Source organism: Pseudophryne corroboree, chromosome 1 (assembly GCF_028390025.1).
Source record: "Pseudophryne corroboree isolate aPseCor3 chromosome 1, aPseCor3.hap2, whole genome shotgun sequence".
Classification (NCBI taxonomy): domain Eukaryota; kingdom Metazoa; phylum Chordata; class Amphibia; order Anura; family Myobatrachidae; genus Pseudophryne; species Pseudophryne corroboree.
In genome coordinates, this window is record NC_086444.1 from 285,883,850 (window position 1) to 285,911,141 (window position 27,292).

Below are 27,292 nucleotides of genomic sequence, written 5' to 3' on the forward strand. Positions count from 1 at the left end.
AAGTGTAGGGATAAAGTTATGGGGACATGGTCTGAAATAATAATGTCTTTGACCGAGGTGTGAGATACTTTAAAGAGCAGATGTTTAGATAAGAATAAATAGTCAATGCGAGAGTGGGTGGAATGTGGATGTGAATAAAAAGAATAATCTCTATGGAGGGGATGATGTATACGCCAAGGATCTAGTAGAGCAAGTTGGGAACAGAAGGGGAGAAGAAGAGTGGAAGATGAATCGGGTCTGTTGGTACTCACCCCAGATCTGTCTATGGACGGATCGACGACTGTGTTGAAGTCACCCCCTAAAATCAGATTCTGACCTCCCCAAGATAGGACTCTCTGGAGAATATCTGCAAAAAAAAGGTTATTAGATCCGGTAGGTGCATAAAGGTTCAAAAAGGTATAAGTCGTGTTATCAATAGAGACATCCAACAAGATAAATCTGCCTTCGGGAACAATACATTTTTTAAGAATGGAATATTGGAGATTTCTCTGAAAAAGTATAGCGACACCCGTAGTTTTGTTAGTATAAGGAGCAGAGATGCACTCTCCAATCCAAGGGGCTTTCAAGGAAACAGAGGAGTCGTGTAGCCAGTGTGTCTCCTGCAAGAATACAATGTGAGGGGTCATACGGGAGAGGTGTGCGAGCACCTTTTTACGTTTAATGGGGCTATTAAGACCCTCCACGTTCCAGGATATTAAATTAATATTCCGACTCCGGAATGCCCACCACCCACAGGTTATTACGATATTAAAATCAAAAAGTAGGGCGGGTTACCGGGCCAGAGGGTTGGGAAATGGCGTTATCAGTCATACTACCCTCTCCCCACAGGAGGAGAACAGAGCAGCAAGATATCATGGTTAAATCGGTGTCCCTCCCAGTCCCAGCGAGCAGGGAAGGGCCAACCTATGGAGGACCGAGACCTAGAATTCCAGCAAGCAAAATAGAAATAAAAATAGACATTCAAGAACAACAAACCAACAAACAAAAAACAAGTAGAGGCATAGCCTCTGGCATACATAAATGGTATGCCATCAGCGTATCCTTAACACTGCACGACCCGCAGGTGATAACATTTGAAAAAGGGAGCAAACATAAAGAAGAACCTAAAAGTCAAGTACCAGGAGCAGCAAAGTGTGCCTTCAACGCCAATGGATCATCGAAGAAGAGCGGTTTTCCATTTTAAAAGACTCGAAGGCGGGCCGGGTATAGTAATGAGAACTTGACTTTATCTTCAAACAGCTGTTTGCATATTGGGGTGAACTCTCTGCGGCCATTAGCGACATATGTGGAGAAGTCTTGGAATATAAGCAATCTTTCCCCCTTGTAAAGTAGAGACTCCGACTTACGATAGTGATCCAATAGCTTGGTTTTGTCTGCGTAATTGAGAATTCTCATGATAACAGGGCGAGGGCGTCCAGCAGAGTCTCTGCGCTCAGGACCCAAACGATGAGCCCTTTCGATGACTAAAGGTGATCCGTGGAGGTCCATGTCCAGTTTGTCTGGCAACCATGTAGAAAGTAGGTCCAGCAACGCATGGCCTCTCACCGACTCCGGAATGCCCACCACCCGCAGGTTATTACGAAGCTCCGATTCTCCAAGTCGTCAAGCTTGTCAGAAAGGCCTTGAATTTCTTTAGTTTGGGCCTCTATAGTGGTCTGTGCAGACTGTAGGTCATCATCCAACGTCGAGACCCTCTGCTCGACATCATCCAGACGGCCATTGTGTTGGGTCAGTTGAGTCAGGGTGGAGTCAATGGCCTCCTTGATGCCCACCAATTTTTCATCTAGGAGAGGCCCCAATACCGCTGCAATATCTGTGGGTTTTATTTTAGGCTGTTTAGTAGCCACAGTGTTGGTACGTTTCCGTTGGGAACGAGAATGAGTGGTGGAGCAGTCAGAGTCGGATGAATTTCTGTGGAAAGTATCTTCGCGAACGCCCGACGTAGGGCCAGAGGAGGACATAGGTGTGGACACCAGGAATTTTTCCATGTGAGGTTACCAAAGATAGAAATACACTATAGGCAGTAGAAGTCGGTGCAGAGAGTAGACTGATGAGAGTCACAGCAGTGAAAAGGACAATCTAGAGAGTTACATCTTCATGAGGCAAGGAGGCCTGGTAAAAGTTCCGTGCAGATAAGACGTGAAAGAACAATATGTCGGAGGTGCCCACATTACATTGCAGCGTGACAGAGTGGAACAGTAGGGAGCGATGACCAGAGGCCCACCGTTGATATATGTTGTAAAAGACACCTGAAGAAAGGGAGGAGGGAGAGTTCCTCACTGCACTGTCAGTGTATTTCAATGGCGACAGTGCAGCTCCCGTCTCCCGCCGTCACAAACCCCAAGGTGACCCGAAGGCAAAAGAAAAAAAAAGGGGGGGGGGGTGGCCGTCAGGGATATGTACAGCAGCAACCGGAGAGGAGGTAGAATGTGTTGCCAGAGCGGAGCTTCCACCAGTGTCCGCGGCAAGGACCAGGCCGGCTGTCTGTAGGCAGAGGCGCCAGATGGAGTATGAGGAGGGACACCTTACCAGGTGCTGCGGCTGGCCAAGTGGCGCTGGTGACCTCTCCTCCGGACCCGCGAGGCTGTCTGCTGCAATGGCGGGAATATGGCCGCCGGGATCCGCCGCCTCGTCAGTGAGGGAGAGCCCCGCCTCCTGCTCCAGATGGCTCAGCGTGGTCAGCGGTTGTGGGCTGAGCATGGCCGGACCCGACCAGCAGCCCGGTCCAAAGGTGAGGAGGGAGGCCGTCCGACCACAAATGCCGCCGTCACGGCGGACCCGGAAGTCCGGCGGGGCTAATCTAAAATCGAGGCCCCGGCTTGCTGACAGGCTGCAGGCCGCAATCCGCGGGAGCCTCCACGGCGCTCCCCGATTCCGCGGCTGCAGAGATTCAGCTACACGGGGGTTAGGAGGAAGCAGTGGAGGGATGGGAGAGGGAAAGAGACGGATTTGAGTGGGCCAGGAGGGATATAGGGTTGTATGAAAGCAGGAGCTGAGCAAAGCTGCAACTGCTCTCCGGTGCTAGGCCACATCCCCTCATGATTTTTTTTTCATTGAAACCGACTTGTTCATACCTTACCATCCCAGTTGACCTGGAGGGGGAATATAATAGTGTGCTGAGCGCAGCGAGGCACCGTGCCCGAAGCGCAAGCAATGCGAGGGGATGAGGTACACTTATATGGTGTCCATGTCGACCTATGTCGACACACACACAAAAACAATGAAAACACATGTCAGCATTTTGACCTGTCGAAAGTTTACATGTCGGTATTTTGTCCTTGTCGGTATTTTAAATGTTGGTATTTTGTCCATGTCGGGATTTTGACCATGTCGGGATTTTGACCATCGGTCAATTGCTGTTGGTATTTCGACCATCGGGATTTTGATTGTAGGTATTTCATACCGATCCCAGAAAACATATAATACATTTGCATCATACAATCAATTTTAATTTATTGCAAAATCAATTGCGTAAGAACAACCTCAAAAACACAATCTTGATTCACACTTCAAACCACAGGCGTGCTGCTGAATAGTTTAGTCTTTAGTGAGAAGGCAGTTTGTCTTTATAAACTGCTTATAATTTCGTGAAGCAAGTCACAGCAAAACTGAGCATAACAGCATAACTATCATAAATAATTGACCATTAGATTTATAGCATTGGGACGTATAGCAGTCTCCTATGGCTATACTATATGTAAGAAGGGTGCTCCCTGAAGAATTACACCTAATTCCCTTACTAAAAATCCGGAAGTATAGTAGACCATCAGGCCTCTGATGAAGGACCTGATGGTCTAAAATGCATTAGGCTGGTGACACTGGACCCCAGGGAAGATAACTTACAGAAAATGCCTTTATTCATATGGTTGTGTGAGAGCTGGCTGCCGGGATCTGTTCCATGCCATCCACTACCGTCTTTGAACCAGATTGGACAGCTCTGTGAAGCACATGAACCCTGGGTGGACCCTACTTTGTGGTGGATGTATAGGCCTGTTTCTTTATAGAGAATGTGAGTGCGATGTATCAATAAATAGTTACAATTTTATTAAAGTGTTGCACTATTGTGGTGATTCTCTGTTTGCCATTACAAGTGGCTGCACGATTACTGCAAATGGGTATGATGCATTTGATCTGGTAACAGAGAACTCCGTATTATACTGTGTTTAACAGAGGAGGAGACAGAAAGATGTTATGCTTACACTCAGTTCCGTAGGTTTATAGGTGGTGCCTTGTGACGCTCATGCAACTACCCACCTGCCCAGCAGTCTTTTAGCCCCCTGCAATGCTAGGCTTCTCCTATAGCTGCCGCCTTTCCATGGTGAATTAGGTCCACCCTGTACTCAGATGCCCCCAGGTATTATGTATGGACAAGATGACAATTAGAGGCTGGGCAGGGGTAAAAGCAGTATGGTGAGACATTCGCCAGACACAACCTTACTACTATGCTAAGACACAGACTGAGGAGTATATAAGGAGTGCACGTAAGTGCAACAATGCACAGGTTGGAATATAATCTTAACACAATCAATATGTACATGCAACAATGCAGAGGGTGTTATTAGCAACTAAACTATATATACAAATGATTTGTAAATGCAACAATGCACAGGATGTAATAAGCAACTTAATTAAATATTAATGCAACAATGCACAAGCTGGATACAATAAAGAAATGTAGGCAATGACAGTTCCTGTGTGGAAACTCCACACCAAAACCTGAATAGAAGGCTAGCTGGATCTGATCAGGAAAGCAGTCAGACAGGGTCTCAGAATCACGTATATTCACAGGCTGACAGGTTCTCACTAAGGGGGTCATTCCGAGTTGATCGCTAGCTGCCGTTGTTCGCAGCGCAGCAATCTGGCTAAAAATCAGCATTTCTGTGCATGCGTATGCACTGCAATGCGCATGCGCGTCGTACGGGTACAAAGCCCGTTGTGGTTGTGCACAGGTTCTAGCGAAGTTTTCAGTCACACTGATGGCCGCAAGAAGATTGACAGGAAGGGGGAATTTCTGTGTGTCAACTGACCGGTTTCAGGGAGTGTTTGCAAAAATGCCGGCGTGTCTGAAAAAATGCAGGCATGGCTGGGCGTTTGCTGGGCATGTGTATGACATCAAATCGGACACGAATAGGCTGAAGTGATCGCAAGCGCTGAGTAGGTTCAGAGCTACTCTGAAACTGCACAAACTGTTTTTGCAGAGCTCGGCTGCACATGCATTCGTACTTCTGCTAAGCTAAAATACACTCCCCAGTGGGCGGTGGCATAGTGTTTGCACGGCAGTTAAAACTAGCTAGCGAGCGATCAACTCGGAATAACCCCCTAAGAGCATGAACTATCACCAGCGATTTGGGAGAGACCAGGAAGGGAATATAAATGGTGCTTGCAATCAGAATGCTGTAGTCTAATTAACAAAATGCTATGCAGCTGCCCTGCTGCACATATATCACACCCTAAGCAACGGGGAACACCGTCTTCTTCTGGCGTCCACCTGTTGCTAGGCGCCGTGTGGGGACCAGGAGGCATTGCCCCCAGTATCAGCCTGTTGCTAGGCACCGGGCGGGGATCAGCAGGAGACACGGCGTCCTGGCTCCCAGTCAACAGCCAAGACGCGCGTCTCCTGCTGGAGCTGCTGCTGACAAAAAAAGCCCACTTTTGAAAAATCTATTGACAGTAAGAACTCATTTACATGCTTTTAGTGGTGTGAACTTTAGAACTGAACACACTTTGAAGTATGTATTTTACATTAGGGCCATTGTGGTACCCTTTTTTTGTATATGAACTTTATTTGAAGATTGGCAAAAGCTTCTTGTATCCACAGGCTATAAGAGTAGGTGTTTGAACAAAACTATAGACCACTGTTATTTTACTATATCCTAGGATGAGCCAGAAATAAGCCACAGCTGTAGACATTGCTATTTAGTACATACTCCTGCAGCCCTGACCAAAATTATTTATTAAAACCTCTGATTATACCATTCTTCAGATTGACCTTGACGATTTTTACCACTATTGAACCATTAAGTGCACTTCAAGTTTTTGCTTTTGGCTACTTCCGGGTTCTCCCACGATGCTGCTTCTGACTCTTTCTGCCCAGATGCTCCAATCAACTCCTGCTCACTCAGAATTCCATGATGGCAGAGTAAGGGATGGTGCCCACTAAGAATACTTTGCTGTCAGTCATAGGCACAATCCACAACAGAGGTGTCAGTGAGTGCCAAGGGCATAGCTACCATAGGTGCAGGCAGTGCAGCTGCTATGGGGCCCAGAGCTCAGAGGGGCCCACCTTCCCTGTCAAAGTTACATGTGTTATATAAATTTTTCGCCACTGGGTGGTACGTAGGGGTCCTTTCAAACTTTTTCCTTGAGGCCTGCAATATATCAGACAAACAATGGTAGTTGCTCGGTCATTCCTGGAGATAATTATGTATCAGGTGCTGGAAAGGGGGAGGGGTCACAGACAAACAAACAGAGAGGGGGGGAGGTTGCAAATCCCACCCATAAATTTCCTTTCAGCACACTAAAAATGACCTGTGACCATACCTGAACCTATCTGGTAATAGAAATTCAGGGAATTAGTCACACATGTTTGCAAACACATGTTTAAGCTGCTGAGCCACTTCACGGCTTCTCCGATATCAGCAGTCCTAACACTACATAATAGCAGTGCCCACATAGGGCCATGTAATTTGTCACAGTAGGCATCAGGATAAAGGCTATTACTAAAACAAATCCAGACAGAGAGCTAACTTTCCCAGGAGCCACCCCCAGGATCTCCCATTGGCACTACAAGGAACTGCATGCCTTCCAAATGCTGCTCCCATTCAGTGCCTCTCGCAAACAAGCAGACAAACAATAGTAGTTGCTCGGTCATTCCTGGAGATAATTATGTATCAGGTGCTGGACAGGGGGAGGGGTCACAGACAAACAGACAGGGGGGAGTTGCAAATCCCACCCCTAAATTTCCCTTCAGCACACTAAAAATTACATGTGACCATACCAGAACCTATCTGGTAATAGAAATTCAGCGAATTAGTCACACATGTTTGCAAACACATGTTTAAGCTGCTGAGGCACTTCACGGCTTCTCCGATATCAGCAGTCCTAACACTACATAGTAGCAGTGCCCACATAGGGCCATGTAATTTGTCACAGTAGGCCTCATGATAAAGGCTATTACTAAAACACATCCAGGGGATGGCTCCTGGGTAAGTTAGCTCTCTGTCTGGATTTGTTTTAGTAATAGCCTTTATCATGAGGCCTACTGTGACAAATTACATGGCCCTATGTGGGCACTGCTGTTATGTAGTGTTAGGACTGCTGATATCGGAGAAGCCGTGAAGTGGCTCAGCAGCTTAAACATGTGTTTGCAAACGTGTGACTAATTCTCTGAATTTCTATTACCAGATAGGTCCAGGTATGGTCACATGTAATTTTTAGTGTGCTGAAGGGAAATTTAGGGGTGGGATTTGCAACCCCCAGCCCCCCCACATGTCTGGTTGGCCTGCAATATATCTATGTATGCCCCTGGATTTGCTTATTGTAGTATGGTATCAAATGTACTGAAGGGCATTTTAAAGTTATATAATATGAACCGGGGCACTGCAATGAGGCACAATGAGGAGCACTATATATCATATTGTGAATTGGGGGTATTGTGCGGCATAATGTGTACTAACAGCTCTGAAATGTGACATAGGGCAATCTTAAACACTACTACAATTCATAAAAGAAACTAGGGCACTACTATGGGGCACAACATTAAATAAGGCTCTACTATGGTTCAGAAAATAAACTAGGGCATTATTATCAAATGAAAAACTGCTGCAGAGAAGTGTCCCTCTAGATGCATTGCGACGGGGGCCCCTTCAAAGTGTTGCTATGGGGCCCAAAAAGTTCTGTCTACGCCCCTGGTAAGTGCTGTGAGGCAGTGAGGCCCACTGAGAATTACCTGACACCTCAGTCCTCCAGTCCAGTGATGGAGAGATAGAGAGATAGATAATTTTGTAGATTAGAAGATGTGAACACTCAAAGTAGATTTGCTTTGTGATATCATGATTAGATCACTGTAGTATTTTTTTAATTCCACTTCCAAATATTGAACTACATAACAGTACTTATGCCTTATATGAATTTAGCTTAATAGCCTTATATGTCAAATATTCAGCATTATAATGTATCTGCAAATAACTTTATGGCATGGGCCTCCCACTAGTAATTACCAGCAGTACAACTGGTCTCCGGTGCCCTTCCATTTGTGCAATTACAAAGATGAGTAACATGCTTATATGGGATTGTAATATGGGGCTCTTGCTGTATAACTGTTGTTATTCACATTATAGACAATTGTTAATGTCAACTCATTGGTGAATATTTTACATAACCATATTACTGAAACAATCGTCCAAGTGACCCATTCCATGCTACTTTTATTATGCTTTATTATGTAGAATCCTCTTAATAAAATATCAGCTGATCTAAGAACACTGCTAGAATGCACATTGCTATGAATCTATTAAATAAAATGACTGTATTTAAACGCACTAGAACAATGAAAACTGGCTTGTATCTTTGAAAGGTGAGAACTAATACTTCTTTTACTTTCACCCCGCTCTACTTAAAAATCTGTGCTTAATAACATCTGGGTGCCAACAATATCAGGCTGTAAAGCTCATTAAGAGTCACTTAATAAGCTTCAGAAATGTGAGTCTACTTTGCAAATGTGGTATTGTGATATTTTTGTCCCACTGAAGCCATTCATGTTGTTAGCTAAATGAATGTGTCATGACAAATGAAGGAATGCAAATGGAGCTTTTCCACTACACCTTTCCTCTAAAGGTCCATACACATTAGACGATGTCACTCTGTGAGCGATGTCGTCTAATATTTTCCCCTCACGGGCCGACCGGTCCGCGGCCGCCTGTACACACTGAGCGATATGACCGCTCATATTGCTCAGTGACGTCACGTCTCCGCCAGCCCTGCATGCAGGTCGTGGACGACAATCCAGATCCTGCATGCATGTCCTACCGACAGCGACGATCGTTGCCGACCCGCGGGGCCGCGCATCGGTCGGCGCTGGCGGCATACACACTTGCCAATAAAATGAGCAACGTCGCTCAGGGAGGGGGAAAATGAGCGACGTCGCTCATTTTATTGGCAAGTGTGTATGGACCTTGAGTAGCCTATTAATTCAGCCAATTCTCTGAACAAATTTCCACATTTTGAGCATTGAGGCCATTTACTGATATCATTGGGACTATTTGCCAATGTCTTAAGGTTTCTATGGGGACTGTGAAAATACCCCATTTACCAAGCTCCAGAAAAGCTTATCCCCATTAGCTTTAGAAGGCATTATCCCATTGTAGACTAGAGGAAACGTGTGTGCATTTGTTTTTTTGAGGGGGATCCTGCAGATCCCTCTCCTGTAATTAGTGTAAGCGCATGTGTGGCTCAGTGGCATTGGATGCACAGTTGCTTAGTCCGAACCCAAAGGTATGGTGATTGTGCAAGCTATCACTTTACTTTTTAGCCCTCACTTACTTTTTAGCCAAGACACTTTTGATAAATTGTCCCTGATAAAATAGTTCTTATTACCCAAATATGTGATGATAAGAAATGACACTTATTGTAGCAAAACTGCTGAGATTGTAAAAGCAGCTATGAAGTGCTAAGGGCAAGTGACTGTATCAAGTAATGTGGCCTCCGGTGCTAGCAATAACCTCTGCAGGGAACACCGGTCTGTATTTGTAGCTTGCTCTGATGCCAATTACACTTTTAAATGAATCCATTTATTTTATTTATAAGACACATGTTGATGGCTGTCACCATCAGCATCACCATGGCCCACAAACACTCCCGTAACCCGTCTATTTCCTTAGTGAAGTGGTCTATTGTGGGGGTTTGATGACACAAATTGCTGCAAATTGCATCATTGTGGCCCTGTGCCCCATGGCACAACACAGAACATAGTGCCACAATATAATGATTCCCTGCTCTGTGTCTCTCTGCACATTATTCCTGTAAATTACATTTTACAGTATTCCCATTGATCCGCCTCTCCAAACACAAAGGGGTGCAGCTTAGTGCTCTTGATTAAAAGTTACATGCAGGCCCGGCGCTACCCGCTCAGTGAAGGGATGCAGTGCAGGGAGGCGCTAGGTTGGAGAGACGCTCTCCCTGCTCTGCATCCCTTCCCTGCTGCTGCACCGCCCTGTCCCCCTGCTACTGTCGGCTGCTGTGCCTGTCACTGTATGACAGGCAGCGGCGCCGACAGCATGAAAAGCCTACTCGCCTCCTCTCACTTGTGTGACAGCTGCTGTGTACAGATCCGAAGAGGGGGCGGGGCTACATGGATGCAGGGGTGGGGCTACACTGGATGGAGGGGGCGGAGCTACACAGACCAGTCTGCTGTACAGAGGGAGAGTAATTACAGTGGCAGCCAGCCAGACTTAGGTAAGTGGAGGGTGAAAGAGAAATGTATGTATGTGTGTGTGTATGGTGGGGGGTGTATGTGTGTTGGTATGGTGGGTGGGTGTGTGTGTGTGTATGGTTTGTGTGTGTGTGTGTAGAGTGTGTGTGTGTATGTGTATGGTGTGTGTGGGAGGTGTGCCTGTGTGCGCGCGCAATATGGACGCTACTACTGGGGGGGCCCATTACATGTAAAGACGCTACTACTACTGGGGGGCCATTACATGTAAGTATGCTATTTCTACAGGGGGGCATTACGTATAACGATGCTACTACTGGGGGACGGGGCATTACATGTAAGGACGCTACTACTACTGTGAGGACATTACATGTAAGGATGCTACTACTACAGGGGGGCATTACGTATAACGATGCTACTACTGGGGGAGGGGGCATTACATGTAAGGACGCTACTACTACTGTGAGGACATTACATGTAAGGATGCTACTACTACTGGGGGGCATTACATGTAAGGACGCTGCTACTGCTTGGGGGAGCATTACATGTAAGGACGCTACTACTACTTGGGGTAGCATTACATGTAAGGACGCTACTACCACTGGGGGGCCATGACGCTACTACTTGGGGGGCATTACATGTAAGGACACTACTACTACTGGGGGGAGTATTACATGTAAGGACGCTGCTACTACTGGGGGGCCATGATGCTACTACTACTGGGGGGGGCATTACATGTAAGCGCTACTACTACTGGGGGGAGCATTACATGTAAAGGACGCTACTACTACTGGGACGCTACTACTACTGGGGGGAGCATTACATGTAAAGATGCTACTAGTACTGGGGGGACATTACATGTAAGGACGCTACTACTACTTGGGGGAGTATTAGATTTAAGGACGCTACTACTGCTTGGGGGAGCATTACATGTAAGGACGCTACTACTACTTGGGGGAGCATTACATGTAAGAATGCTACTACTATTGGGGGGTCATGACGCTACTGGGGGGCATTACATGTAAGGATGCTACTACTACTAGAGGGACATTACATGTAAGGATGATACTACTACTAGAGGGACATTACATGTAAGGATGATACTACTACTAGGGGGACATTACATGTAAGGACTTTACTACTACTGGGGGGAGCATTACATGTAAGGACGCTACTACTACTGGAGGGCCATTACATGTAAGGATGCTACTACTACTGAGGGGTGGGGCATTACATGTAAGGACGCTACTACTACTACTTGGGGGAGCATTACATGTAAGAATGCTACTACTATTGGGGGGTCATGACGCTACTGGGGGGCATTACATGTAAGGATGCTACTACTACTAGAGGGACATTACATGTAAGGATGATACTACTACTAGAGGGACATTACATGTAAGGATGATACTACTACTAGAGGGACATTACATGTAAGGATGATACTACTACTAGGGGGACATTACATGTAAGGACGCTACTACTACTGGGGGGAGCATTACATGTAAGGACGCTACAACTACTGGAGGGCCATTACATGTAAGGATGCTACTACTACTGAGGGGTGGGGCATTACATGTAAGGATGCTACTACTACTGAGGGGACATTACATGTAAGAACGCTACTACTACTGGAGGGCCATTACATGTAAGGATGCTACTACTACTACTAGGGGTGGGGCATTACATGTAAGGATGCTACTACTACTGAGGGGACATTACATGTAAGAACGCCACTACTACTGGGGGGACATTACATGTAAGGACGCTACTACTACTGGGGAGGGGGCATTACGTATAAGGACGCTACTGCGGGGGCATTACGTATAAGGACGCTACTGTTACTGGGGAGGGCATTTCATATAAGGACGCTACTACTGGGGGAGGGTGTATTATGCATAAGGACGTTACTACTGGGGGGGCATTACGTATAAGGACCCTACTATTACTGGGGGGGCATTACATATAAAAACGCTACTACTACTGGGGGAACATTACGTATAAGGACATACTACTACTGGGGGGGCATTATGTATAAGGACGGTACTACTACTACTGGGGGCGCATTACGTATAAGGAAGCTACTACTACTGGGGGCATTACGTATAAGGACGCTACTGCTACTGGGGGGGAATTACCTATAAGGATGCTACTACTACTGGGGGGGCATTACGTATAAGGACGCTACTACTGCTGGGGGAGCATTACGTATAAGGATGCTACTACTACTGTGGGTGCATTATGTATAAAGAAGCTACTACTACTGGGGGGCATTACATATAAGGATGCTACTACTATGGGTGGGGCATTAATTGGGGCATTACATACTGTATTAGGTGAATAAGTTTGTGCTACTGTGTAGCGTAATTTTAAATGGGGGTAATATTGTGTGGCCATGCCCCTTCCTTGTGAGACCACATCCCTTTTCCCTTTTCTCTTGTGAAATTTGGGAGGGCGCAAATTTATAGTTTGCAGGTGGGTGCCGAACACCCTAGCACCGGCCCTGTTTACATGTTGTCTTATTGCATTTTGTATGCACAGCAAACTAGCATCACCCCTGTAATTTCATTTACTTTGTATTTGTAGTTGTATTAAACCCTTGATAAGTGCGAGCATCTGAGCTGCATTCAGGTAGCAGTTACCCAGCATGACTTTCTCCTTCCATGAGGAGATGCTGCTGCTTTGGCAGAAGATCTTTGAGCTTCCCTTTAAAAAGGGTGTTGTTAAAGATAAAATACACGTTATCACATTTCATCAGGTGTTCTGAGGGCCAGAGGTTTTGCACCTGTTGGATGACCCTAACGCCAAATAAAGGAACCTGTGGTAGCTGAGCAGTGGTGCAAGCAGAAAAAATGTCTTGTAGGTACTGTGTGCACACGCGTGCAAAAAAAAGGGTGTGGCCAAATGCCACATGGGGTGTGGCCAATCAAAATGGGGGCATGATACACATATGGGGGTAGGGGCAGATACACATATGACCCCAATAGTGCCAGATACACGTTGCCCCACAGTGGCAGATATACATTGCGCCACAGTGCCAGATACACATTGCCTCACTGTGCCAGATACACAAATGCCCCATGAGTGCCAGATATACATTGCCTCACAGCAGTGACGTGCGGTGGGGTGAGGCAGGTGAGGCAGAGCCTTTCCTGTCATACTAATGTTTGTGCCAGAGTTTTGACTGTATAAAGTATATAAAAAATACAAATAATTTGTTTGAAATATCTTCTTTGCATTATTCTAATCATATTTATAGCCAAAACTCTGTAGTAAAAAGTCTATGGCAGGTGAGGTCAGTGCCTCACCTACCTAAACCTTTCCGCACATCTATGATCAAAGCGCACCAAATTTCCAGGAGTTTATACTACTGCACCTGTGTATAAAAGGGGTCATTCCGAGTTGATCGTAGCTGTGCTAAATTTAGCACAGCTACGATCAGGCACTCAGACATACAGGGGGGACGACCAGCACAGGGCTAGTCCGTCCCGCATGTCAGTGCCGCCCCCGCCCCCCCCCTTCCCCGCAAAAATGCAAAAGCATCGCACAGTGGCGATGCTTTTGCATCTCAGGAGTTACTTCCAGCCAGCGCAGCTCCTGCGGCTGGCCGGGAGAACCTCTTTGCTGCCCCGGGTCGCAGCAGCTGCATGTGCCGTCACGCAGTTGCCACGGCCTGCCCCCCCAGCAGTCCGGCCACGCCTGCGTTGGCTGGACCGTGCCCCCTAAATGGCGGCTTAACGCCGCCATCCATCCCCCTCCCACCCAGCAACCTCCTCTGCTGGCACATGCGCAGTTCCAACTAGATCGCTGCTCTGCGATAAACTGCAGCGAGCGATCGGGTCAGAATGACCCCCAATGTCCAGATGTACCCTTTGGCTAATATATTGTGTGTAAATCTGGCTCTGGTGCTAGCCAGTGCCTCCTGAGCCATTTACCTCACCACACGTCCCTGCCTCACAGTGCCAGATACACATTGCCCCACAGTGCCAGATACACAAATGCCCCCAGAGTGCCAGATATACATTGCCTCACAGTGCCAGATACACATGTCCCTGCAGTGCCAGATATGGCCACAGTGCCAGATATGCCCCCAGTGCCAGATACACATGTTCCCCCAGTGCCAGATATGCCCCCAGTGCCAGATACACATGTCCCCCCTGTGCCAGATATGCCCCTAATGCCAGATATGCCCCCAGTGGCAGATACACATGTCCCCGCATTGCCAGATATTCCCCCAGTGCCAGATACACATGTCCCCCCGGTTTTGTTCATATGTTTGTAAATCCAGTCATCAGGACACAGAGACATGTGATTTCACTGCTGTGCTGTTTTATTTCATCACCAACTCCAGACACACTGCACACTGGACCACCCACTTCCCAGCATCCCCCTGGTCCTAGGGACCATCACTGAAGATTCAGGCTTACACAGATTAGTAAGGGAGTGTCTACAAATATTAAGCATTCTAATACACTAACATCACATTCTCTTTTCTTTAAAGATAAGCCCTATACGCTTCAATGCAACAATTAACAACGTCATATTAAGAACATCATCAATGAGTCTCTCAGGTCTGCGTATTTCCCTTTTGGGCCTTTCATACACAGTCTATGTTTCATCGACCATGTTGGACCTTTCAAGAATCGTGGTTGGTTCACCATTATCAGGATCATCATACATGTCAGATGAAGGGTATTCTTCAGTCATGTTGTCTTCATTATGGTTAGGTTGAGATCTTAAATCCACCCGATTTCTTCTTACTTCCGTTCCACGCTCTGTACGTATAGTATAAGATCTTGGTGCTACTTGTGCTTGCACAATACCTTTCTGCACCCAAATACCTTTCTCGTGATCTCTGAGACGGACTTGGTAACCCGATTTTAGATCAGATAAGCTTTTAGTTCGTCTGTCATGGAACAGTTTCTGTTTCGCCTGTTGATGTTCCTTACTCAGTCTGACCAATGCTGAGTTATGTGTATTAAGCAGTTCATCATGTATCTGGAGATTTGCTCTAATGCTCCTTCCCATCAGCATTTGTGCAGGAGAAAGTCCATTCTGTAAAGGTGTACTGCGGTAGATTAAAAGACTTTTGTAGAAATCTTCTTTACCTTCTTGAGCTTTTTTCATGAGACTCTTTACAGTTTTTACTGAACTTTCTACCAACCCATTTGAGCGTGGATAGTGGGGACTTGACATAGTATGGACAAATTCCCACTCATCAGCAAATTGTCTAAATTCAGCACTGGAAAACTGAGGACCATTGTCAGTGAACACTTCCATAGGAACACCATGCCTTGCAAAGATTGACTTCATGCAATTGATTACGGCTATACTAGTAGTTGTATGTAGTGTCTTCACCTCAGGGTAGTTAGAGTAATAATCAGTCACGACAATGTACGTTTTGCCATTACAATCAAACAAATCTGCGCAAACTTTCTGGTACGGTCTCTCTGGCACTGCGTGAGGACTCAGTGGCTCGACTTGTTGTTTCGGTCTATCCGTAAGACATAATTCACATGTAGCTGTAGGCTGTGCTATGTCTTGGTTCATTCTTGGCCAATACATAACTTCATGCGCTCTCCGCTTAAATTTTTCTTCTCCTAAGTGGCCTTCATGTATCTTGTACAGCATAGTTTTTCTTAGTCGTGCAGGTATGACAAACCTATTGCCTTTGTAAATAATACCATCGACAACTGTAAGGTCACTGCGGTACATCCAATAATCATGGATAGACAGCGGGCACGCATGTTTTTCTGCTGGCCAACCTTTCAGAATGATATCTTTCAACACTTTCATTGTGTCATCTGTCTCAGTTTCTTTCCTAATCTGTTCTTGTCTTGCAAGAGACACTGGTAGAGAAGCTACGATCAAATTAACATAGGCTTCTATCTCTTCATCCATCAGACTTTTGGAACCTTCACTTTTGTCCACAGCACGAGAAAGTGTATCAGCAATGTACATGTATTTGCTGGGACAGTACAGCAAGTGTACATCATATTTCTGTAGTCTGATAAGCATTTGTTGAATTCTCATGGGACAGTCATGTAATGATTTAGTCATGATAGCTACCAATGGCTTGTGGTCAGTTTCCACTGTAAATGTTTGACCATACACAAACTGATGAAATCGCTCACATGCATATGTGATCGCTAGAAGTTCTTTTTCTATCTGAGCATACCTTGTTTCAGCACTTGTCAGGGCTCTTGATGCATAGATTACTGGTTGCCATGTATCCTCATGTTCTTGTAACAGCACTGAGCCTAGGCCAAATTGCGAAGCATCTGCTGAAATTCTTATTCTTTTCGCAGGACCAAAGAAGTTTAGCACTGGTTGCTCTGTAATGATCTGTTTCAAGTTTTGCCAACTTTCTTCTTGTTCATGTGACCACATCCACTCGTTATCTTTGTCCAACAACCATCTAAGAGATGCTGTTCATTCAGAGAGTTGAGAAATAAACTTTCCTAAGTAATCATTCCTAGGAATCTTCTGACGTTGTCTTTGTTGTTAGGACGTTCCATGTTCACTATGGCTGATATTTTCCTTGGGTCTGGTTTTACACCTTGATCCGAGACCACATCGCCCATAAAGGTAAGTGTATTCACGCCAAATTCACATTTGTCCTTGTTTAGCTTTAAATTCACTTTCTTGACAAGTTCCATTACTTGTCTCAATCTAGAATCATGTTCTTCCTTTGTAGATCCCCAGACAATAATGTCATCCATCATTGTTTCAACACCTGGAATATGTTCAAAAATCATGTGTATCTTTTTGTGATATACTTCTGGAGCAGACAATATTCCATATGGTAGTCGAAGAAATCTGTATCGACCTTCTGGTGTATTAAATGTACAAAGCTTTGAGCTGGCCTCATCTAGCTTCATTTGCCAGAATCCTGAAGATGCGTCCAATTTACTGAACCATTTTGCTCCCGCAAATTGTGACATGATTTCATCTCTGGTTGGTAGTTTGAAATGTTCTCGTTTAATAGCTTTGTTTAAATCTCTGGGGTCTAGACATATTCTGAGTTGTCCATTTTTCTTTTCAACAATTACCAAGGAGCTTACCCATTCAGTAGGCTCATCAACTTTCTGTATCACACCCAAGGCTTCCATGCGATTTAACTCTTGTTTCAGTTTTTCTCTCAGCGCAAACGGCACTTTTCTACAGGGGTGTATCACTGAAGAAACTTGCGTGTCTATATTTATTTTATGCTCTCCAGGCAAACAACCTAGACCTTCAAACAAGTCTCTGTATTCTGTAAACATCGATTTGCAGTTATCTTCTACTTGTGATGTCACCTTAAAAACTTTCTTTAGCAAGCTTAGTTTCTCACAGGAACTTAATCCTAGAATTGGTTGCACATTTTTATCCACAATCAGTAGAGATGTTTTAAACTGTTGTCCCTTATATTTCAGTGTCACTAAGCATGTATCTTTCACAGGAATTTCCTCCCCAGTGTACCCTGTAACTTTCACTTTGGCTGGATGAATTTTAGGTTTTACTCTAAAAGTCTTATAGTCTTGAAACGATATTAAATTCACCTGCGCGCCAGTATCAAGCTTAAAGGGAATGACAATCTCGTTCACAGTTAAAGGGACAATCCATTCTTTCTTATCTGCACTGCAAAGTTCAATGCAATCCACAAAGAATTCCTCTGTTTAACAGCATGCACATTGGTTGTTTTACTTTTCATTTTACAGCATTTGGCAAAGTGATTAAGTCTACCACATTTCATGCAGGTTTTACCATAAGCAGGGCACATTTTAGGATTGTGAGCATTTCCACATCTATTGCACATTTCCTTATTAGACTGTGGCTTAGACTGCTTCATTCTTGAGAATGGAGGTTTGCTTGGCTCTGTTTTCTGCACTACATGGACAGCACCAGCTTCCTTGTGTAACTTTTTGGCTTGAAATCTAGTTATTTCTGCAGATCTGCACATAGTCACTGCCTTTTCTAGTGTTAGGTCTTGCTCTCTCGGTATTCCACAGACAATATGATCTCTAATCAGTGAATCCTTTGAATCAGTAAACTCACAGGTTTTACTGAGTGATTGCAGCTCTGTAACATACTGATCAAATCCATCTCCAGACTTCTGATCACATGTGAAAAACTTATATCTTTCATATGTCACATTTTTCCTTGGCACAAAGTTATCTTCAAACTTTTGCATTATAGAAGATAGCACCATATTCTGCCCCTCATCAAACTGAAAACTATTATAAATGTCCAGCACATCCTCTCCTATCACTTGGAGGAAAATGGATGCCTTCGTTTTGTCAGCCTCTGTATCAGCTCCACATGCAGCAAGATATATATTAAACCTTTGCTTAAATCTTTTCCAGTTTTCAGACAAGTTACCAGATATCAGCATGCCAGTTGGAGGAGCCAGTTTATCCATGGTTACTCACTGTTTCAAGAGAGGAGCACACGACAGGCTTTGCAGACACTGAGTATCACAGCCTGACAGACTGCTGCAGGATTCTTTCACACTCTGAGAGCAGTAGCAGTCCAAGTTAAACTTCTTCTGACACCATGTTTTGTTCATATGTTTGTAAATCCAGTCATCAGGACACAGAGACATGTGAGTTCACTGCTGTGCTGTTTTATTACATCACCAACTCCAGACACACTGCACACTGGACCACCCACTTCCCAGCATCCCCCTGGTCCTAGGGACCATCACTGAAGATTCAGGCTTACACAGATTAGTAAGGGAGTGTCTACAAATATTAAGCATTCTAATACACTAACATCACACACCCCGGTGCCAGATATGCCCCCAGTGCCAGATATGCCCTCAGTGTCAGATATGCCTCCAGTGCCAAATACACTTGTCCCCTGCAGTGCCAGATATGCCCATAGTGCCAGATACACATGTCCCCCAGTGCCAGATATGTCCCCAGTGCCAGGTATACATGCCCCCGCTTTCCCTGCTGCTCACCGCTGCTGCTGCTGTCCTGTGTGTGTGTGTAAGGGAAGGAGAGCGCAGCCTGCACCTTTCCTGCCCCTCAGTCTTCGGCGGTGGTGCGGGTGTCTTCCTTCAATTCAGCGCCGATCTGTGAGCCAATCAAAGCTCGCGGTCCAGCAGCCTTGGCTGCCGGTCCGGGAGCTCTGATTAGCTCTTAGGTCGGCGCTGAATTGAAGGAAGACACTGAGGGGCAGGAGAGGCAAACGCTGCGCTCTCCTCCCCTCATGCAGCAGCGTCGGTGAGCAGCGGAGGGAGGGAGCTGCGAGGAGCATCGGCCCATCGGCGGTGGGTACAGCGTACCCACGGCTAAATTCTTAAGGGTACGCTGTATCCCCCTGTACCCGCCCACTTGCACCGCTGTAGCTGAGCCAAATTACTGATGCATGACTAAATTACAAGGAGCACAATATTTCCTACTTCCTGTCAGACTGGTCAAGAAAGTGGTATTTGCATATATGGCACTGACTGGAATATATCTTTTTTATACAGATTTGATTCTTGGAGCCTGTTTCGGGGCTGCATGTAATCTGACCGCAGTTCCAGTGTTCATGTAGTGATTTACTGCTACTGCGCAAATTTTCTACAAACTGATATGGCGCATGTGTTACGCAGGGTGTACACACAAAGATGCTGTTGCAATCGAGACAGACTCTGCCAGAAATGTTATAGAAAAGTGATGTGCATCTCTGGGCGGTAACTGGGGGTGGCTACTGGTGCATGCAAACATGGCACATTCATTGGGTGTGTTATAGGGGTCTTTGGCATGTAAATGAGAGTTGCTGCTTTCACAGACACACAGCTGCAGGCCATGGGCATTTTAATAGAGGAGGGGACCCACGTGCAGCTGTGATGCCTGTTTCTCCAGTGCGCATGTGCAAATCACTTGGAAATGGCCGCGGTGGCCATTTTACTAAGTGATTTGTGCCCGCACTGCAGGGCCGCTGCAGGACTCCTGACGGGTAGGTATACTATATGGGTGCAGTGTGTGTTGTGTGGGCCCCACCCGGACCTAGGGGCCCGTGTGCACCGCCTACACTGCACCCATTATAGAAACGCCTTTGCTGCAGGTGTAGGAGGCAATACTCAGAGGGAGAAACTGTACCTGCTTTGGGGCTGATGGTGGCACATGACGACGTAGCAGTCGGTATTACAGCGTGCGCGGCTGCTTAATGTGGGTGTGTCAGTCCTTGCACATTCAGCTGCACGAATGTACACTAGGGAAAGAGTTAGTATCAGTATCTGCATAAAGTCACAGACGGGCGACCGCATACCTCCCAACATTCTCAGGAGGTAAAGAGGGACATTCTGCGCAACGAAGCCGTGCGGTACCAAAAAGGGGTGTGGTCTATAAGAAGGGGCATGGCTTCATGGAGATGCCTCAATTGTGGGCCACGCCTCCCATTTTAGTCACAGTGGGGGGCATGGTCAGCGCTCTGTGAGCTGCTGGCCATTTCCCCAGTCGTTCTGCCTCCCTGGAATAGACGCTGCTCTGATCTGAACTGAGCAGAGCAGCGAGTGCAGGAGTCTCCCAACTGCCCCCCCCCACCCCCCCAATTGCGGATACTGCGGACGGAATCCCGGCTAACGGGCTATTCTCACTTGTAGAGTGGGAGTAGAACCTGCGGCGAGTGCAGCGAGCCACCGAGCCCACAAGGGTCTTCGTTGCACTCGCCCCCCTGCCGCCATTCTGAAGGTGGGATCCCGGCTGCCGGCATTCCATACCCAACACAGAGAAGCGGTATCAGCCACATTACATCGAATCTTACATCTACCCCTAAGTCTGTTATTGTGGGGTAGATATTTTTTGATGACACGACATGACCTAGGTGTATTGATTAAGTAAATAAAGGACAATAGGAAATCATTACCAGCACTACATTACTGAATCCAATTTGCAAAATTAATTTCCCAATTACATTTATAGTATGTTATAAAGATTGGACCTGTATATGCTGATTTTATGGTGGCTTAAACCATTACTCTTAATTAACACGTGCTGAGATGGTTAAGATTCTAATTCCTTGTTCTATGCTGTTTACATTGAGGAGTCAGAAGTAGTGCACAGCTCAGTGTATTTGATGCAATCAAAGAGGATTCATATACACACAAACATACCTCACATCTTCTTCCCCCCTCACCCCACTGCTCCGTCACCCCCTGTTGTTTGTCTCCCACTCCAATACCTACACTGTTCCTGTCAGCCAGTCATTCCCTCCTAGGTCTGTCCTGTCTCGCTCACATTAGAAGCAGTTGGGGCACACCCCAGGCATACACCGAAACTGTGTTTGCTCCGTTCACGGGCAAACACAAAATTTTCAGATAGCGGGTGTTTTATTTATCTCTCCCTTCTGTGTATCCTATCTAGTTTTCTCTATTTCATTGCATTTTTATTCCCGTGAATGGGTGGGTAGGGGCTCCAGTGCATTGCTTTATCCAGGGCCTACTTGCTGTTAAGACGGCCCTGCACGCTCCCCTCTCTGTGATAGTTTACTCAGCGGGATGTTTTAAAGCCTGCAGGGGTAGTGACAGCATCGATGCCTCCAGGTGAGCAGCGAGATGTGCATCAGAGACACGGCCCATTCCATGTAGATCATTAACTGTATATGGCGGAGCCTGATAATAGCAGTGAGCACAGCTATAACGGCAGCCAGTCAGGATGGGACGGGCAGCAGTATTGTGATGTGATGAATATTGATGGATGGGTTGGGGTGCTGTGATGTGGTAAGGGGGGGGGAGTTAACTGAAGTGGGGGAGTGCTGTGAGGTGGACATTGAAAGGGGGGGGGTGCTATGTGCAGACCTGCCTACAGCTTTCTCACCCTGTCACTCACAACATCTGCCCCACGGAAACTCACCTGTCCCCTACCAGATCTGTCCCTGTACACTCACCCTGTCCCCTACCAGATCTGTCCCTGTACACTCACCCTGACCCCTACCAGACCTGACCCGACACACTCTCCATCACCCACTAGACCTGTTCCAGTACACTCACCCTGTCACCCACCAGACCTGTCCCCGCACACCCGGCACACTCTCTCTGTCACCCAGTAGACCTGTTCCAACACACTCATCCTGTCACCTGCCAGACCTGTCCCCGCACAGTCACCCTGTCACTGTTATGATACCAGTACGTCTGACCAGAGGTGATCTTATGACGGAGGTCAGAGTACTGGAATGGAATGCTGGTTACGGGAGCAGGAAAGCCTAGTAACCCCTAGCGCCCTAACTCCGTTGTCTCGCCCGTGTTATCAGAAATCCCCTGCGAGACTATGGTTGCTTGAGCCCATGGCAGCCGCGTTTGAAGGGCGGATTATGTCTGCCCAACTCCGATGCCCCCTCAGGTCTTAATGGGAGACAAAGGGAAATCCGAGACAGGGTGATAACAAGGGGCCCTCTGACTAAGCAACCAGGCCAGGGGCTACAAGCTAACTAACTTAAACCAGAAGTATGTGCGGACAAACCGCCAGGGAAAAGGACAACCAAAAATCCACGAATCCGTTACTCCTATCCAGCACCGCTGGATACCAGAGTGGATTTGTGGGAGCGGAATCCTCCGCAAAAGCTCCGAAACACAATGTAACCAAATAATAAATAGTAAGCGGTCAAGCCGCAACACACGGCAACGCCGCGACTCACGAACACCACAGGATGTTAAAGGTGCTCGGTCAGGACTCCAGGAAAAGATGACAACTTCCGAGTATTGGACCACTGAGGACAGGAACGACCGGATAGACAGGACTGGAAAACTCTCTGCAACAGACACAGCAAACAGGAAGCTATTACCGGCGTCTGTGAGAAGTCCAGAGAGTGCTTTTAACTGGGAGCTCTCCAATCAGGAGCCAGACAGGGTAATTAACAATCATGCCGTGCAGCTGCATGCTGCACGGCCAGGATACCAATGAGGTGATTAATCTAGACCCAGCAACGGGGAACGCGGTCCGACAGTGGCGTCCCCGTTGCTAGGGTCTGAGCGGCTCCGTGCGCCCGGCGTCTAGCGTTGCTAGGGAGCCGGCGGCTGTCCGCATGCGGCGTCCCTAGTTGCTAGGCGCCGGGCCGCACTGACGGGCGGACCCTCGGCGCCTAACAGTACCCCTCCCTTGAGGAGGGGTCAAGGAACCCCTAAGGCCAGGTTTCTGAGGAAATTCTCGAAAAAATACCTTTTTGAGCCTCGGGGCGTGGAGATCCTCATCCAGGACCCAAGACCTTTCTTCTGGACCATAACCTCTCCAATGTACCAAAAAATAAAGCCGACCCCGGGACAACTTGGAATCGAGAACCTTCTCCACCAAGAACTCCTGCTGACCCTGTACATCTATTGGTGATTTCCCCTGAGAGATCTTCCGAGGAAATCTACTGGAAGAAACGTATGGTTTCAACAGGGAGCAATGGAAAGTATTTCCGATCCGGAGAGTTCTTGGTAAACGTAACCGGAAAGCAACTGGATTGATTTTTTTTATAATATGAAATGGTCCAATAAATTTAGGGCCCAATCTGGCTGAGGTTTGTCGAAGTCTAATGTTGTGAGTCGACAACCACACCCTATCTCCAACTTTAAAAGTGCACGGCCGCCGGAGCCTGTCAGAAAATTTTTTCTCCCGAAATGCCGCTTTTCTGAGAGCAAGGTGCACTTTTCTCCAAATGAGTCTGAGATGAGCGGTCAAGGTCAGTGAGGAGACAGAGGAATGTTGAAAAAAGGAATTAGCTCTGGGGTGAAAACCAAAAACTGTAAAAAATGGAGACACATTGGTGGAGGAATGACAGGCATTGTTGTAAGCAAACTCCGCCAACGGAAGAAACTCGGACCAGTCATTTTGGAGTTTGGCCGAGTACAAACGCAAATATTGTTTTAATGATTGATTAACTCGCTCAGTCTGCCCGTTGGATTGGGGATGGTAGCCAGACGTTAAAGACAATTTCATCTTTAAAGAGGCACAAAAAGACTTCCAAAATTGTGCAATGAATTGTGGACCCCGATCAGAAACAATATCAGTGGGTAACCCATGGAGTCTGAAAACATGGCGGAGGAACAAAACTGCCAATCCCTGGGCAGATGGCAATCGGGGAAGAGCAATGAAATGGGCCATCTTGCTAAAACGGTCAACTACCACCCATATGACTCGGCATCCGGCTGACAGAGGGAGGTCCACCACAAAATCCATGGAAATATGAGACCATGGCCTGAGAGGAACATTCAAGGGCATAAGTTGACCGATAGGCAAGGAACGGGGAACTTTATGCTGTGCACAGACCTGACACGAAAAAACAAACTCCTTAATGTCTTTGGAAAGACCAGGCCACCATACTGAGCGGGAGACTAATTCCAAAGTCTTAGCGATCCCTGGATGCCCGGCAACTTTGCTATCATGAAACTCCGTCAAAACGGTTGCTCTCAAAAACTCAGGGACATAAAGACGACCAGCAGGAGTATTTCCAGGAGCTTGATGTTGAAGCTGCTTTAACTGGGTAAATAAATCTTGTGTGAGGCCTGCCCGAATGACTGAAGACGGAAGTATGGGAGTAACAGGACTGTTATCATGAACTGGAAGAAAACTGCGTGACAGGGCATCCGCCTTGGCATTCTTGGAACCTGGCCTGAAGGTGATAATAAACTTGAAACGAGTAAAAAATAAAGCCCAACGAGCTTGCCGGGCATTCAGCCGTTTAGCTGATTCAATGTACTGAAGATTTTTGTGATCAGTCAAAACTGAAATGGTATGTGTTGCTCCCTCAAGCCAATGCCTCCACTCCTCGAAAGCCCATTTAATAGCCAGTAATTCCCGGTTACCAACATCGTAGTTGGATTCAGCAGATGAGAATTTCCTGGACATAAAGGCACAAGGATGTAATTCCAGAGAATCCGGATCCTTCTGAGATAGGATAGCCCCTACTCCAACCTCCGAGGCATCAACCTCAACAATGAAAGGCAATTCTGGGTTGGGATGTCTGAGGACCGGGGCTGAGACAAAGGCTTGTTTCAAGGCCTGAAAAGATAACTCAGCTTCACGTGACCAGTTGGTTGGATCCGCTCCCTTCTTAGTCAGTGCCACAATGGGAGCAACTAGGTCGGAGAAAGAGTGAATAAATCTTCTATAATAATTCGCAAACCCTAAAAAGCGCTGAATTGCTTTTAAGTTGGTGGGTTGCGCCCAACTAAGGATGGCTTGGAGCTTCTTCGGTTCCATACAGAATCCCCGAGGGGAAATAATGTACCCTAAAAAGGATACCTCCGTGACATGAAATTCACACTTCTCCAGCTTGGCATATAGGTGATTTTCACGTAATTTTTTTAGAACCTGACGCACCTGGGTAACGTGTTGTTCAATAGAGTCAGAATATATCAAGATATCGTCTAAATAGACTACTACGAATCTTCCAAGAAAATCACGGAGCACATCGTTAATGAGATCCTGGAAAACTGCCAGAGCGTTAGACAGGCCGAATGGCATAACCAGATACTCATAGTGACCCGACTGAGTACTGAATGCCGTTTTCCACTCATCCCCTGACTTGATTCGGATGAGGTTATATGCTCCTCTCAGGTCAATCTTAGAAAAAATCACAGCCGAACGTAGCTGATCAAAGAGGACAGAAATCAGCGGCAAAGGGTAAGTATTTTTTACTGAGATTTTATTCAAGGCTCTAAAGTCAATGCAAGGTCTGAGTGATCCATCCTTCTTCTCCACAAAGAAGAAGCCTGCACTTAAAGGGGATTTAGACGGCCTGATAAATCCTTTCCCTAGGCTTTCTTTAACATATTCATTCATGGCCACAGTTTCTGGTCCGGACAATGCATATAACCTTCCCTTAGGCAAAGTGGCACCAGGAATTAGCTCAATAGCACAATCATAAGGCCGATGGGGAGGCAGAATGTCCGCATTGCCCTTGGAAAATACATCAACAAAATCCTGGTATTCCACAGGAATGGGTGCGGGAATGACAGCAGCTATTCTGATGGGAAGCGTAATACATTCCTTATTACAGATGGTACCCCACTGTGAGATCTCCCCCGACTGCCAATCAATGATGGGATTATGAAAGGCCAGCCAAGGGTGACCCAGAACCACTGGAACTGCTGGGCAATGGGTAAGGAAAAATTCAATTTTTTCGGAATGAAGAGCTCCTACCGAAAATAGTACAGGAGGTGTACAGAGAGAAATAACCCCATTGGACAAGGGACTCCCATCTAAACCATGCATGGTGATACACCTACCCAAGGCTAACTGAGGAATCCCTAAGGCCTTGGCCCACGTTAAGTCCATAAAGTTCCCTGCAGCTCCACTGTCAACAAAAGCCGACACCGAGGAACAGAGGCTGCCAAAGGAAACTTTAGCTGGGACTAACAGTGAATTATTTGAGGAGATAAGCTGCAGACCAAAGTGAACCCCCTCACAATTCACTTGGTCGAGGCGTTTCCCGACTTGTTCGGACAATTACGGGCAAAATGTCCCTTACTCCCACAGTACAAACAAAGACCAGAATTTTGCCTTCTGGTTCTTTCTTCAGAAGACAGCTTGGAGAGACCTATCTGCATGGGCTCCTCTATGTCCACAGGAATGGAAAAAACACCAGGAGTAGACCCGACAGATGCTCCTTTTTCAGCCCTCCGCTCTCTGAGACGACGATCAATCTTAATAGAAAGCTCCATGAGTTTATCAAGAGTCTCAGGAGCGGGATACTGAAGGAGACTGTCTTTTATAGACTCAGATAAGCCGAGGCGAAACTGACTGCGCAGGGCTGGGTCATTCCATCCACAGTCGTTCGACCAACGGCGAAACTCCGTACAATAAATCTCTGCGGGATTCTTACCCTGTCTGAGAGCACGCAAATGACTCTCGGCGGATGCCTCTCTATCAGGGTCATCATACAATAGCCCTAAAGACCCCAGAAAGGCGTCTA

The 27,292-nt window shown here is 46.5% G+C and overlaps 1 protein-coding gene across 2 annotated transcripts in view; it reads left to right on the forward strand.

Moving 5' to 3' along the window:
- KSR2 (kinase suppressor of ras 2) overlaps nucleotides 1-27,292 on the forward strand; it is an 868,249-nt gene that overhangs the window by 427,357 nt on the left and 413,600 nt on the right. The window lies entirely within an intron of this gene.